Source organism: Phoca vitulina, unplaced genomic scaffold (assembly GCF_004348235.1).
Source record: "Phoca vitulina isolate PV1807 unplaced genomic scaffold, GSC_HSeal_1.0 scaffold34, whole genome shotgun sequence".
In the NCBI taxonomy this organism is placed as follows: domain Eukaryota; kingdom Metazoa; phylum Chordata; class Mammalia; order Carnivora; family Phocidae; genus Phoca; species Phoca vitulina.
Window position 1 is genome coordinate 1,577,909 of NW_022589737.1, and position 15,734 is coordinate 1,593,642.

The 15,734-nt window shown below is 38.7% G+C and overlaps 1 long non-coding RNA gene across 1 annotated transcript in view; it reads right to left on the reverse strand.

Annotated features, from left to right (window-relative positions):
- The window catches only part of LOC116645853, a 52,631-nt gene extending 37,064 nt beyond the window's left edge, over positions 1-15,567 (reverse strand). The window contains exons 1-2 of the long non-coding RNA XR_004302034.1: positions 15,504-15,567; positions 2,030-2,071 (exon numbers count right to left, since the gene is read on the reverse strand). This is a non-coding gene — a long non-coding RNA (uncharacterized LOC116645853). The remainder of the gene's footprint in view (positions 1-2,029; positions 2,072-15,503) is intronic.
- Positions 15,568-15,734: the final 167 nt, after the last annotated feature.

Genomic DNA, 15,734 nt, shown 5'->3' on the forward strand with positions numbered 1-15,734 from the left:
TTCAAAATGCATACTTGTGACTAGACATACTTAGCTGGCAGAATCCCTTCATTGGTTCCCTGACTATGGAGTGAGAGCTATTATGGCAGGAAAGGTCAAATAGAAGCCATTAAAAATGCCTTTACCTAGGAAAACAGTAAACAAAAAGTAATTCTCGGAGGGATTACAGAGATTAGTGCCAACATCAAGGATGTGAAGGATGCAGAAGCACTGATTCCCACCACATCCCCGTTCAACACTCCTAACTGGCCTGTGCAGATGACAGATGGACTGGGATGATGGCAGTGGTTTATTACAAGTTTAGTCAGGTGGTGACTCCAACTGCAGCTGCTGTACCAGATGCAGTGTGATTGCCTGAGCAAATTAACACATGCCCTGGCACCTGGGGTGCAGCTATTGATCCCACAAATTTTTTTTTCTCCATACCTGTCCATACGCCCACCAGGAGCAGTTTGATTTCAACTGGCAAGGCCAGAAATACATCTTTACTGTCCTACCTCATGGGTAAAACAACTCTCCAGCCCTATGTCAATTTAGTTCATAGGGGATCTTCATTGCCTTTCCCTTCCAGAAGATATTACACTGGCCCTATTATAGTTATGACATAATGCTAATTGGACCTAGAGAGCAAGAAGCAGCAAGTACTCCAGACATATTGGTAAAACATTTGCATGTCAGAAGGAGTAAGCCCAATAAAAATTCAGGAGCCTTCTACCTCACTGAAATTTCTAGGGCTTCAGTGACATAAGACACGTTGAGATATCCCTTCTAGGGTGAAGGATAAGTTCATTGTTTATCAGGCCCCTGCTGTAACACAAAACTAGGTACAGGGGCTTGTGGGTGTCTTGGATTTTGGAGGCAACATATTCCCCATTTGGGTGTACTAATCTTGCCCATTTGCTGAGTGACCTGAAAAGCTGCTAGTTTCGAGTGGGGCCCTGAACAAAAGAAGGGCTCTGCAACAGTTCCAGGCTGCTCGGCAAGCTGCTCTGCCCCGGGGCCATCCGATCAGCACATCCAGTGGAACATAAAGAGGCAGTGGCAGACAGGGACGCTGTTTGGAGACCCTGGCAGGCACCTACAGGTCAACTGCAGCACAGGCCTTATAGAACTTTGGAGCAAGGCCTGGCCGTTCTCTGCAGATAACTGTCCTTCTTTTGAGAACAGCTCTTGCCTGCTACTAGGCCTCAGTAGAAACTAAACACTTGACCATGGAACACCAAGTTACCATGAGACCTGAGCTGCCCAGCACGAACTGGATGTTATCTGACCCACCTGCTGACTTTTAGTCCTTTTAAATTGTATGTACACAGTTCTTCCGATTTTGGTCAAGATGGTTTAACAGGGGCTAGATTTACCCTCCTGCTTAAAGCAAGTTAAAAAATGAATACGTTACAATATATGGTTCTCAAGGCATTAGATATGAGGCAGTGTAGGTCAGTGATTCCTGAGGCATGGAAAATAAATGAGGTGAGCTCTATGATGGCCCCTGCTTATACCTGTAGAGTTCACAGGCTAGAGAAGTGTGCCTGAGTTGAAGAGACGAAACTGACAGTCTGGGAAGACCAAGGAGGCTAGAGCTCACAGAGGAGGGAACTGGGGGAGAGAGAACACAGAGAACTCTGAGATCCAGAGAGGATCCCGCTCAAGTATTCAACTAACTACTGACTGGCACGTGTGAGGAAGCTACACAAAGCAAGGGAAAGCACCACACAAACGCACCGTGCATGTTCCCACAAGCCAGAGTGAAAAGAAATCCACACCAAGACACCAGAGCCGACCTTTTGAAAACTAAAGATAAAGAAAAAAAAATCTTGAAAGCAGTGAGAAAGAAATGACATCTTATCTACAGGGCAAAACAATTCAAATGTGAGATTTCTCATCGGAAACTATGGTAGCTGGAAAGAAGTACATTTTCCAAGTACTGAAAGAAAAGAACAATTCTATATTCAGCAAAAATACACTTCAGGAATGAAAGGGAGAAACAAGACATTCTCAGATGAAGAGAACGTGTTGCCAGGAGACTTACCCTAAAAGAATGGCTAAAGGAAGTTCGTAGGAAATGCTGTTCCTGGAAAGTCAAGAAGAAAGAAAAAACATAGTAAGAGAATATACGGATAAATATAACACACTTTCCTTCCCGTTTGAATTTTCAAAATTCCATTTGACAGAGAAAGCAAAAACTATGATATTGTCTAATGTATGAAAAGGAAATATTTAAGACAATTACATTATAAATGAGGGATTATATTATAAAGGGGCATAAAAGGAAGTAGGGATCCTATATGTCATTCCGACTGGTAAAATGACAACACTAAAGACAGTGATAAGTTATGCATATGTAATACCTAGAGCAACTGCCAAAGGAGCTATACAAAGAGAGTCACTCAAAAACATTACAGATAAATCCAAATGGAGGTTTCAGTTCAAGCGGGTGATGTAGTAGGATCCTGCACTTAACCTCTTCCCACAGATACACCAAATCTACAACTACCTGTGGAAAAACCCCAACAACTACCTATGAAATAAACTCCAAAACTAGCTGAGCAGCTCCTACACATTGAGTGAATGAGAAAAAAAAAAAAAAAAAACATATGAAGGGGTAGGAGAAGCTGAGACATGTCATAAATGGTCCCCTCCTCACCCCCCACACAGCGACCTATAATTAGGAGGGCACTCACAAACCTAAGTTTCTCCTTGAGGAATGAAGGGTTTGAACCACACACCTGGTACCCCAACTTTAAAGACTTGCATTGAAAGACAGTCCCCAAAACATCTAGTTTGCAAAGCCAGTGAGGCTTGCATCCATGAGACCCACAGGGCTATTTCAAACTGAGAAACACTTCTTAAAGGGCTCGTGCAGACTCACCCACTCTAGAGCCCAGTGCAAACGCAGCCAACTGAAAAGTATCCAGACTTTCAGTGAGAGAGACTTATTTGCTTATCTTAAAGCATCTGCCTGAGGGGAAAGCTTCTGATTTACCATTCAGCTAGGGACCTACTGAAACACTCTCCAAGACAGAGGCCTATAGGCACCCTCTTTGTGCTTATCCTCTGCCTTGCTCTAGGCCACTGGTATCTCCTGGAGAGGAACTTATACTCTCCTCTGGTGCTCTGATATTTGTACCTGCTGCCTAGGGGACATCTCCAGATTGCCTGGTAACCAGAGACTTACACTCGTGGGTCCCACAGGATTGTAGCTGATGGAGAAAGATTTCTTAACTGGCTACTACTTCCCCACCGCACAGCCAAGAGGCAACAGACTGAGGTGCCCCGTCCTTCTGTGACAAGACCTATTAGCTTCTGTTCATAGCTGTGGCCTGAGGAGCAGGCTTCTAATTAAACACACATCTAAGGGCTGACTCTAGTCCTCTCCAGAGACCTCAGAGGGAAGGCATTTTCTTCCTATTCTCCCTCTGCTGTACTACTCCAGATCATCAGTATCTCCTGGAGGGGAGTTAGTCCTCTTGACTGGTATCCCGACTCTGGGAATGCACCTGGTTGCCTGGCCCTGGTGGCCAGCGGAACTTGTGTTCATGGTCCCATGAGACTGTAACAAATGGAGAGACAATTCTTGGCAGCTACCAATCTCAGGGCACAGCACAGAGACAGTGACCAAAGATAAAAACATCAGAAAAAGATTTTAAGGAAATGGAGATAAGTGATTTACCTGATAAAGAGTTCAAAATAATGGTCATAAAGATTCTCACTAGGTTTGACAGAAGAATAAATGAACAAAGTGAGAATGTTAAAGAGACATAAACTATAAGTACCAAACAGAAGTCATAGAGCTGAAGAATACAATAATGCACTGAAAAATACACCAGGGGGTTCAAGAGCACACTAGATGGAGCATTAGAAAGTATCAGTGGAACATACCCGCTGAGAGCATCAAAACAAACAAAACGGATTAAAATAAGTGAAGATAGCTTAAGAGACTTATGGGAAAACATCAAGCAGGCCAACATTCACATTATAGGATCCCCAAAGAAGAGAGTGAGAAAGGGGCAGAAAACTTATTTAAAGAAATTATGGCTGAAAACTTCCCTAACCTCAGGAAGGAAACAGACACCCAGATCCAGGAAGCCCAGAGTGTTCCAAGTAAGATGAACCAAGAGACCCCACCAAGACACATAATTAAAGTGTCAAAATTAAAAACAAGGAGAGAATCTTAAAAGCAGTGAGAAAAAACAACTTGTTATGTAAAGCAGAACCCTCATAAGACAATCAGCAGATTTATTAGCAGAAACTACACAGGCCAAAAGAAAGTGGCACAATATATTTAAAATGCTGAAAGCAAAAACCTGCCATCCAAGAACACCCTACCCAGCAAAATTATCTTTTAAAGTTGAAGGAGAGATAAAGAGTCTTCCAAACAAGCAAATGCTAAAGGAGTTTATCACCACTAGACCAGCCTTGCAAGAAATGTTAGAGGGACTTCTTTAAGCTGAAACAAAAGGGCACTAATTAGTAACAGGAAAACATGTGAAAATCTCACTGGTAAAAGTAAATATATAGTAAATTTCAGAATAATCTAATGTTGTCAGGGTGTTGGGTCAATCCCTTATAAAGCTAGTATGAAGTTTAAAAGACAAAAGTAATAATAAAAAAAAACTGTAACTACAACAATTTGTTAATGGTACACAAGATCAAAAGAAATAAAATGTGAGATCAAAAACATAGAATGTGGGGGTGGAGAGTAAAAATGTAGAGCTTTAGAATACATTCAAACTTAAGTTATCAACTTAAAATAGACTGTTATAAATATAAGTTGTTTTATGTAAGCCTCATAGTAACAGTAACCACAAAGTAAAAACATATAGTAGATACACAAAAGATAAAGATAAAGAAAATCATCAAATTACAAAGGAAGAAAGCAAAAGAGGAAGAAAGGAACAAAAGGATTACAAAATAGTCAGAAAACAATTAAAAAATGGAAATCAGTACATAACTGTCAATAATTACTTTAAATGTGAATGGACTTAATTCTCTAATCAAAAGACACAGATTGATTGAATAGATTAAAAAAAAACCCTATATGCTGCCCACAAAAACTCACTTCAGGTATAAGAACACACATAGACTAAAAATAAAGGGATGGAAAAAGCTATCCCATGCAAACAAAAAGAAAAGAAAGTTTGGGTAACTAAACATATCAGACAAAACAGATTTTAAGACAGACTATAGGGACACCTGGGTGGCTCAGTTGGTTAAGTGTCTGCCTTTGGCTCAGGTCATGATCCCAGGGTCCTGGGATCGAGCCCCTCATCAGGCTCCCTACTCAGCAGGGAGCCTGCTTCTCCCTCTGCCTGCTACTCCCCCTGCTTATAGGTGCACTCTCATTCTCTCTGATAAATAAAATCTTTAAAAAAAAAGACAGACTGTAATAAAAGACAAAGAAGGTCATTACATAATGGTAAAAGGCTCAATCCAACAAGGGGATATAACATTTGTAAATATTTATGCACTCAACATAGGAGCATCTAAATACATAAAGCAAACATTTACAGACCTAAAGGAAGAAATAGACAGCAATACAATAATAAATAATAAAGTAGGAGACTTTAATAAAAATAAAAAATAAATAAAGTAGGGGACTTTAATACTCTGCTTTCACCAAAGGATAGATCATCCAGACAGAAAATCAGTAAGTATACATTGGCCTCAAATGACACATTAGACCAGATGAATTTAAGAGACATATACAGAACATTCCATCCAAAAGTCACATCTTTCTTAAGCACACATGGAACATTCTCCAAGACAGATCATAAGTTAGGACACAAAACAAGTCTTAATAAATTGAAGGAGACTGAAATCATATCAAGCATCTTGCCCAACTACAATGGTATGAAACTAGAAATCAATTACAAAAAGAATACTGGAAAATTTACAAATATATAGAAATTAAACAACATGCTACTGAACAGCCAACGAGTCAAAGAAGAAATCAAAACAGAAATCAAAAAATACCTTGAAACAAATGAAAATGGAAATACAACACACCAAAACTTAGGGGATGCAAAAGCAGTTCTAAGAAGGAAGTTTACAGAGATGAATGAAAGAAACAAGAACAATCTTAAATATACAACCTAACTTTACACCTCAAGAAACTAGAAAAAGAACAAATAAAGCTCAAAATTAATAAAAGGAAGGAAACAGCAAAGATCAGAGTGGAAGTAAGTGAAATAGAGACTTAAAAGGCAATAAAAAAGATCAATGAAGAGCTGGGTTTTTTTTTTTTTTAAAGAAGCAAAATAGACAAACTTTCAATTAGACTCAAGAAAAAAGAGAGAATGCAAACAGATAAATCAAAATGGATTTCTAAAAATTGTTCATGTAATCTACATGAAGGCAGGAAAAACTAAAAGACAAATGAAAACCAGAAAAAATAGAAAACAAAAACAAAATAAGTTAAATGGCTGACTTAAAGCCTAAAATAACAATAATTATCGTAAATGTAAATGTTCTAAATACATCAATTAAGACACAGAATGGCAGAGTGGATTAACAAACATGATGCAACTCTATGTTATCTATAAGAAATTCACTCTAAATATAATATTGACAGTAAAAGGATGAAAAAGACATAGCATACAAATAATCAAAAGACAGCAGTAGTTCTTAACAGTAGATAAAGTAGACTTTGGGGCAAAGAAAATTACCAGAGACAGAGAGGAACATTCTATAAAAGGGCCAATCCATCAAGAAGGCAGAGCAATTCTAAATAAGCATACATCAAACAATAGAGTGACAAAATATGTAAAGCAAAAACTAACAGAACTGAAGGAATAGACAAATCCACAATTATAGCTGGAGACTTCAACTTCTGTTTCTCAAAAATTGATAAAACTAGACAAAAATTTAGCAACACCACAATCAACCAAAAGAACCTAACTGACATTTACAGAACCCTTGAACCAATAAGAATTCAGGTGCACAGAGAACATATACTAAGGTATGCCACAAACAAATCTAAACAATTTAAAAGACTTGAGCTCACACAAAGTGCATCCTCCAACAACAATGGAATCAAACCAGAAACTCATAACAAAAAGATAAGAAAATCTACAAACATTTGAAAACTAAACAACTCTTAATAATCCATAGATCACATAAATAAGTAAATAATCCATGGATCAAAGAGGAAGTTTCAAGGGAAAAATTTTTAAATGCATTGAATTGAATGAAAACTAAAATATGTCAGAATCTGTAGAAAGGAGCTAATGCAGTGATCCTTTTATAACACTAAACGCATACATCTGAAAAGAGGAAAAGTTATATATTAATACTCTAAGCTCGCATCTGAAGAACCCAGGAAAACAAGAGCAAATTAAACCCTAAGCAGAAGGAAGGAAATAATAAGAGAAGAAGTCAATGAAAATGAAACAGAAAAACAACTGAAAAAAAAAAAAGAGCTGATTAAGGTCTATAAAATTTAGAAACCTCTAGTAAGACCGAAAAAGTAGAGAAGAAATACATTTCCAGTATCAGATCAAGAGTCACATGCTTTACTGACTGAGCCAGCCAGGCGGCGCTATTTCCAGTATCAGGAACGAAGCATGAGATATCACCGCAGACCTTGCTGACATAAATAAGGTAATACTATGAACTACTCTATACAAATAAATTTGACAACTTAGACAAAATGGACCAATTTCTCAAAAATTAAAGACTACTTCAACTCACCCAATATGAAATTATTTTAATAGTTCTATAACTATTTAAAAAATTAAATTAGTAATCAAAAAACTTTCCACAAGGGAAATCCACAGCGCAGATGACTTCACTGGTAAATCCTGTCAAACATTTAAACAAGCCTTACCACCAATCTTTCAGAAACTGTTCCAAAAAATTAAAGAGGGAGTCCTTCGCATATTATTCTATGAGGTCAGTATTACACTGATATTAAAACCAGACAAGGGCGCCTAGGTGGTTCAGTCGTTGGGCGTCTGCCTTCGGCTCAGGTCATGGTCCCAGGATCCTGGGATCGAGTCCCACATCGGGCTCCCTGCTCCGAGGGAAGCCTGCTTCTCCCTCTCCCACTTCCCCTGCTTATGTTCCTGCTCTCGTTGTCTCTCTCTGTGTATCAAATAAATAAATAAAATCTTAAAAAAAAAAAAAAAGACTAAAATAGTATAGAAAAGAAAACCATTACAGACTTGTCAAATCATATGTTGTACACCTGAAACTAATGTTACATTGTGTGCTAACTATACTTCCCTGAAAAATGTAATAAAATAAAAAGAAATTATTGACCACTATCTCACATGCACAGAAGTACAAAAAACTCTAACAGATATTAGCAAATAGAATCCAGTAATATATAAAAAGAATTATGCACCATGACCAAGTGGGGTTTATTCTGGGAAGCAAGACTGGTTCAACATTCAAAAACCAATCAATGTAATCTACCATATTAACAGGTTAAAGAAGAAAATAATCATATGATAATACCAATCAATTCAGAAAAAGCATTTAATAAAATTCAAAACCCATTCATGATTAAAAAAAATAAACTCCCAGAAAAATAAAACTAGAGGGGACCTTCTTCACCTTACTAAAGAGTAGTCCAGGTGTCTGTTAAGCGTCTGCCTTCGGCTCAGGTCATGATCCGAGAATCCTGGGATCCAGCCCCGCGTCGGGCTCCCTACGCAGTGGGCAGCTTGCTTCTCCCTCTCCCTCTCCCACTCCCCCTGCTTGTGCATGCGCTCGCACTCTCTCTCTCTGGCATATAAATAAATAAATAAATAAATAAATAAATAAATAAATAAATAAATAAAATCTTAAAAAAAAAAAAGAGTATCCACAAAAAAAAAAAAAAAACAAACTCTACACATAATATTATGCTTAATGGTGAAAAACTGAATGCTCTCACCTTAAGATTGGGAACAAGGCAAGGATATTCTCTTTCACTACTCTTATCAATAGAATTCTGGAAGTTCTACACAGTGCAATTCCCAACAAAAGGAAGTAAATGGACTACAGATTGGAAAATAAGAAATAAAACTGTCCCTATTGGCAGATAATATGATTGTCCATGTAGAAATTCCCCAAAAATCTACCTAAATAAATAAATAAGAACTAATAAGTAAATTTAGCAAGGCTGCAAATACAGGATAAATACATAAAAGTCTGTTGTATTTCTGTACACTAACAATGAATATGTGAATATCAAAACTTAAAACATAATACCATGTATCATTAAATTAAAAAAATGAAATACTAAGTTGTAAATCTAACAGAACACATTCAAGAATTATTTGCTGAAAACAAAATACTGATGAAAGAAATCAAAGAAGATCTAAATAAACTGAAAACATACCATATTCATAGATTCAAAGATTCAAAATAGTAAAGATTTTACAAAATAGTAAAGAATTTACAAAATGTAAATTCTTCCCAAATTGATATACAGATTTAGCACATTTCCTATCAAAATCTCAGAAAGATTTCTTGTAGTTATAGACTAGATTATTATAAGATTTATATAAAAAGGCAAACAAAGTAGAAAAGCCAGCTAGAACAATTTAAAAAAATAATAAGGCAGGAGGAACCTGATTTCAAGACTTATCACATAGTTACAGGAATGAAAACTGTAAGATACTGGTGGAGGGACAGACACATAGATCAATAAAACAGAACAGAGACGCCAGAAAGAGACTAACATCATTATGCCCAACTGATTTGTGACAAAAGGGCCAAAGCAATTCAATGAAGGAAACCTTTTCAACGAATGATACTGGAATAATTGAACATTCATAGGAAAAATGAAATTCAACCTAAGTCTTACACTTTATACAAAAATTAACTCAGAATGGATCAGAGATTTAAATATAAAAGGTAAAACTACAAAACTTTAAAAAAATATTTGGGCTCTAGGGCTAGGAAAAGATTTTTTAGACTCGACACTAAATGTATGATCCATAAAAGGGGAAGTTGATAAAATGGACTTAATCAAAATGTAAAACGTTTGCTCGGTGAAAGACCCTATTAAGGGGGTGAAAGACAAGCTACAGAGCAGAAGAACATATTTTCAAACCACATGCAATTGACCCTGCAACAACAAAGGGGTTAGGGGCACCAACTTCCCACACAATCGAAAATCTGCACGTAACTTTTGATTCCCCAAAACCTTAAATAGTAATAGCCTACTGTTGACCAGAAGCCTTACTGATAACATAAACCATTGACTAGCACATGTTTTGAATGTCATACGTATTATATATTGTAGTCTTACAATAAGGTAAGCTAAAGAAAAGAAGATATTAAGAAAATCATAAGGAAAACATATTTACAGTACTATATTTAGATTTTAAAAAACCCCTACATTATAGTCGGCCTGCACAGTGTAAATCTGTGTTGTTCAAGGGTCGACTGTACTATATACCATCTATAATGCAGCCGGTTATTATTTGGTAGACACTATGCTAACATGCATTTTCCCATTTAATTTTCACAACCACCATATGAAGGAAGTCAGATTATCATCTCCATTTTAAAAGTGAGAAAACTGAATCAAAGAGAGGCTATATAACTTGACCAAGTCACAAAACTAGGCAGTGGAAGAGTCAGAATTTGAGCCCAGATAATATGACCTCAGAGCCTACACTCTTAACTATTATGCCATAACCTTCCATATCATTAAATGTGTTATTGAAGGAATCTAAAAATGAAATAATTAGGGCTGAACTAGTGATTAGTAGTAAAAAGGAAATGGAAGTGAGAGAGATGAAGCTTTAAAAGGAAATAAATGGCAGAACTTAATAACTGTAAGATATATGGGGATGAGAAAGCGTAAAAAATGATAATTTCTTACGTGTTGAAAGCCTGGGGAAATGATGATACCACTGAAAGGAATATGGATATCATAAGGGTGAATCCAGAGGGAAACGATGAATAGTATTTTAGATATGTTGTATTTGGGAAGACAAAGATACTCATGTAGAAATCTTAGTACACAGCTAAGATACATTTTAGAAACCAGGAAAGAGGTAAGAGTTGGAAATAAAGATTTTGAAATTATCTCACATAAAATGAGTAGTGGAAGCAGTAAAACTATTAAGCTCTCGGGGCACCTGGGTGGCTCAGCCAGTTAAGCGTCCAACTCTTGATTTCAGCTCAGGTCATGATCTCATGGTTGTGAGCTTGAGCCCCATGTTGGGCTCTGCACTCCCTGGGGAGTCTGCTTGAGATTCTCTCCTTCTCCTTCTGCCCCTCCCCCCACTCTGTCTCTCTCTCTCAAATAAATAAATCTTAAAAACAACAAAAACTATTAAGCTCTTGAAGCGGGGGGGGAAAGGACCATACTTTGGGGGACGTCTGGGTGGCTCAGTCGTTAAGCGTCTGCCTTCGGCTCAGGGCATGATCCCAGGGTCCTGGGATCGAGCCCTGCATCGGGCTCCCTGCTCTGCGGGAAGCCTGCTTCTCCCTCTCCCACTCCCCCTGCTTGTGTTCCCTCTCTCGCTGTGTCTCTCTCTGTCAAATAAATAAAATTTTTAAAGAAAAAAAAAAAAAGGACCATACTTTGGAAACCAGCAACAGTTGACAGTCAGAAGAGGAGAGGTGAGAGGAGAACCAGGACAGGGTAGTCTCAGAGAGTTCACTGGGATGAGTTCCAAGAAGAGAGTAGTGTGCCTTCTCTTTTCACTCTATATTCTGTCCTGGAGATCTCATATTCACCCACTACTTAAATAACTATCCACCCACATGCAAATATCACAAGGCCATACCTTGCATCTAACCTCTACACTCGGATTTCTAACTGCCTAATTTTACCTCCACCTGGATATCTCAAGGGCATCTCAAATTCACCATGCCCAAAATCTAACTCTGTCTCTCAAAATATGGTCTTCTTCCAGTATTCCCTATCTCAGAAAATGGATTCCAGTTGCAAAACCTAGAAACTTACAAATAATCCATGACCTCTTTTGTACATCAACCCCAGCCAATTCATGGTCACATCATTTAGGGTTTTATCCATTAAATCTCTCTATCTGTCCTCTCTTTGCTATCTCTGGCTATTACCATCCTAGCCACAACCATCTACTGCCTAGAATACTGCAACTGCCTCCAATTTGGACTTCACATAATCTTGCCCCCCTCAAATGCATTCTCCTCAATGCAGCCAAGATAAAATTTCAAATGCACACCTGAGTATGTCACATAACACATCCCAATATGCACTTTAGTGAGTTTCCATAGTTCTTAGGACAGAGATTGAAGTCTTTGTCTTGACCTACGTGACCTACATAATCTGGCCCTTGCCTACCTCTCCAGTCTCATCTCTACCCTGTCTCTTTGCTGGTCTTTTTTCAATTTCTTGAATCTTCCAAGCTTCCACCCCCAATAGGCCTTTGCTCTTCCCCCTGCCTAGAAATGTCCTTTCACCCCCATCTCTCCCCTCCACAACATTTCCCCTACTCATCCTTTAGCTCTTTGTTCAGTGGCACTATGTTAAATTTCCCCATTATTAAATGTTTTTATTAGACCATTTGCCTCTCCTTAGCACTGAACACAGTTGTAATTTTACAATAATTTGTGATTGTTTGATGTCATTTTCTTCAATCCAACTGGAAGCTTCATAAAGGAGGGGGATCGTGTCTTTTTATATATCATCAAATCACTAAGACATTGCACAGTATCTAACACAGGTATTGTGAAACCAAATAAAGGATACCTCATTTAAAATGGAGCTGAAGGGCCAGAAAGCGAAGGCCTCGTGTCCTACCACTACTCACTGTCAACTGTAGATCCCCAACAAGAAGAGATGTGCCTTGCATTCCCAACAAGAAGCCTATACTTGACTACCCCAGAAAGAGGAAGGAGGCTTTTCCTACAAGCCTGGCAACAGCCTAGCCAATGAGAGACTATCACAACTCAGCCAATGAAAATCCACAATACTTCAAATTCCCAGTTTATTCCAATAAACTTTTTGCTTAAAATAGCCCCTGCCCCTCCCAACTTCCTCCTTTTCTTTATAAAAAGAACATTCCTCTCCTTTGTTCTCTGTACTTGCCCATCATTTTGGATACCTTGCATGTCCCGAGTTGCAATCCCCTGCTATTCCCAAATAAACACGTTTTTGCTGGCAAAATAACTGACAGTTTTACTTTTAAGGTCAACAGTGTTCAATAAATATTTACTGAATAAATTATCAAACACTCTCAAAAAAATAAAAGAGGATGGGAACCGAGCAAAAATACTGGAGATGACCCTTAGGAAGATCATTAGCAACATCTGCGAGTACAGTCTGAATATACCGATGAGGGTGGAAAAACAGCAATGAGAATAGAGCGAGGACAAGTGGGGGGTAGGGGGCAGCAGCATCCAAAGAGCTGTTTTCATTTTGCTTTTCCTTAGGCTGGTGTTGTTCTATTTCCAAGACTAAAAGAAGAACGAATTGCAAATGTCAGAGACAGGAGATAATGAGTCAGATAAGAGAGGGCTACAGTTGAAGGAGTTTGAAAATGTCAACAAAGGGGTGAGGTAAGCAAACATATCATAAAGGGGGGATTAATTTAAGCATGACAATATAACCAGATGAAAGTAATATTTCAACGCAAAGATAAAGATGCTGCTGGGTTAATAAACAGTTAAACCTAAGCAGGGAAAGCATCTGAAAGAGAGCTGTGCTATAACCAAAAGGTAAGGAAACCATATTAAACTGCATTAATCAGCAAAATCCAGATTATGGGAAACTCCACAGGACCAACAACATGGTTCCTTCAACAAACTGCACAAGAAGAAAGTGGAGGAGGAACTTATGAAAGAAACTTAAAAGACTGATCAACCAATCACAACATGTGTACTTGATTGGATCTTGGTTCAAACAAGCAAAGTAAAGAAAAAAAAGGGGGGTAAGGTAGAAAATTAAACACTGGCTATTTGATGATATTAAGGAAATACCTTAGATATTTTAGGTGTGATAATAGTATTGTGTTATGCTTTTAAAAAGTCCTTTTTTAAAGAAATCATACTGTAATATTTATAGATTTCAGATGCCTGATATTTGCTTCAAAATAATACAAGAGGAGGTATGTGGATAGTGATATAGAAGCAACAAGATTGATCATGAGTTAATAATTATTGGAACTAGGCACTGAGTTCATGGGGCTTCCTTATATACAACTTTTTTTTATGTGTCTGGAAGTTTCCTTAATGTTTTTAAGGATGCAATTTGGTTTTCAAGAATAGGATTTTTTTTCCCATATACTCTTATTTTAGATGGCCTTGGTTCAGGTTTCTTGACCTGGGTTCAATGGATTGCACAGAATCATGAAGATTATTAAATCAGAGCTAGGCAAATTTGGAGCATGAAGTGATCCACCAAAAAACAAGAACTGAGTTGAACAAAAGATACCACTTGAAATATGACAGGAGTTAGATCCTTCAGGTTGTTATCGATTAAAGGTTTTCAAAGATCAAACTTTATCATAAAGGATAACAAGAAAATAACTGGGGGTGGAAATAAGGAGCATGTTGAATGATCAAAGCAGTAAGTAAGAAAAATGACTGTGCTCTTGTTTCTACGGCAGATTGACTGGGGAAATTTTATGTCAAGGAAAAAGTCATACAGGTGTAAGATGACCAAACTAGAACAAGGGATATTTGCTCATGAGGAAAGAAAAGCATGTGTGGCACTAAAATAGTGTTGATAGTGGAGATCTAGGCGTGAGGGTCATTCAAATCTTTACAACCTACTTTGTGCCATCTTGTTTATTCCTTTTTCTTCCCCCACAACAAATCCAAAGTGACTTAGAGGTCGTGCAAAGGCCCCGAGCCTAAGGGGAAAAGTGTTTGGAGAAAAAGGATTAAGTATTATCCTCTCCCTCTCACTGAATCCTGGATTTAAGAAATAATATAAATTTGTCAACCAGCACCTGCCTATTTGTGTGAAGTGGGATACAGAACGCTCAGACGGGGGAGGACAAATTGTTTAGCTATGTTGCAGGACAGTGACTAGAAATACTGAGTCGTGGGGACCCCTACGCATTTTCTTTTCCACGTCTCATCCTCAGCGATTCCGAAAACGGGCACATATACCAAAAAAAAGAAAAGAAAAGAAAAAACTGTTCTTTAAAGAGTAAGATATGGAAAGGGAGTAGACGGGAGCATTCTGGAGGAAAACCGCGAGTGCTGTTCTAGCAAGAAGTCGGTGTGGCTGGAGCACGGGTGCAGAGGAACGTCGGGAGGGACAAGAGACACAGCAGTGGGTCAAACAGCCTTGTGAGCCACGGAAAGGGCTTAATGCGCGTCTGTGTTTTTAAACAGAACCTGTGTGGGTCAGACCCCAGGTGGACCTTCTGAAAAGGCGGATCGCTGGAGATGGCTCCAGCTGAGCTCCAAGAGCCTTCCCTTCCGACGCCACCCACCACCGCAGCCGCCCGGAGTTGGGAAGGGTGGAGACGCAGTCCACTCAGGTGGACCGAACGCTAACGCGCCCCTGCTAAAACCCAGCTAACTAGCGTTAAAGAAGTTTAGAGAGTGCCCTCCTTCCCTACCCGTGCGCCTGAAGGCGTCGCAGATACGGTTCCGGGTAACGCGCCAGTGCAAGGGGGGGTTGGAGCACTTCCGGATCCGTGCCTCAAATCCCGGGCTTCCTCCCGCCTGTGGGAGAAGGCCAAGAGAAAATGAGCACCAATCAGAATGTAGACGTGGAAGACGCTCGCCCTCAGAGCCAATAGGAGGGCTGGAGGGCGGTGCCGAGGGCTGGGGTTCGCTCTTCTGGTTTA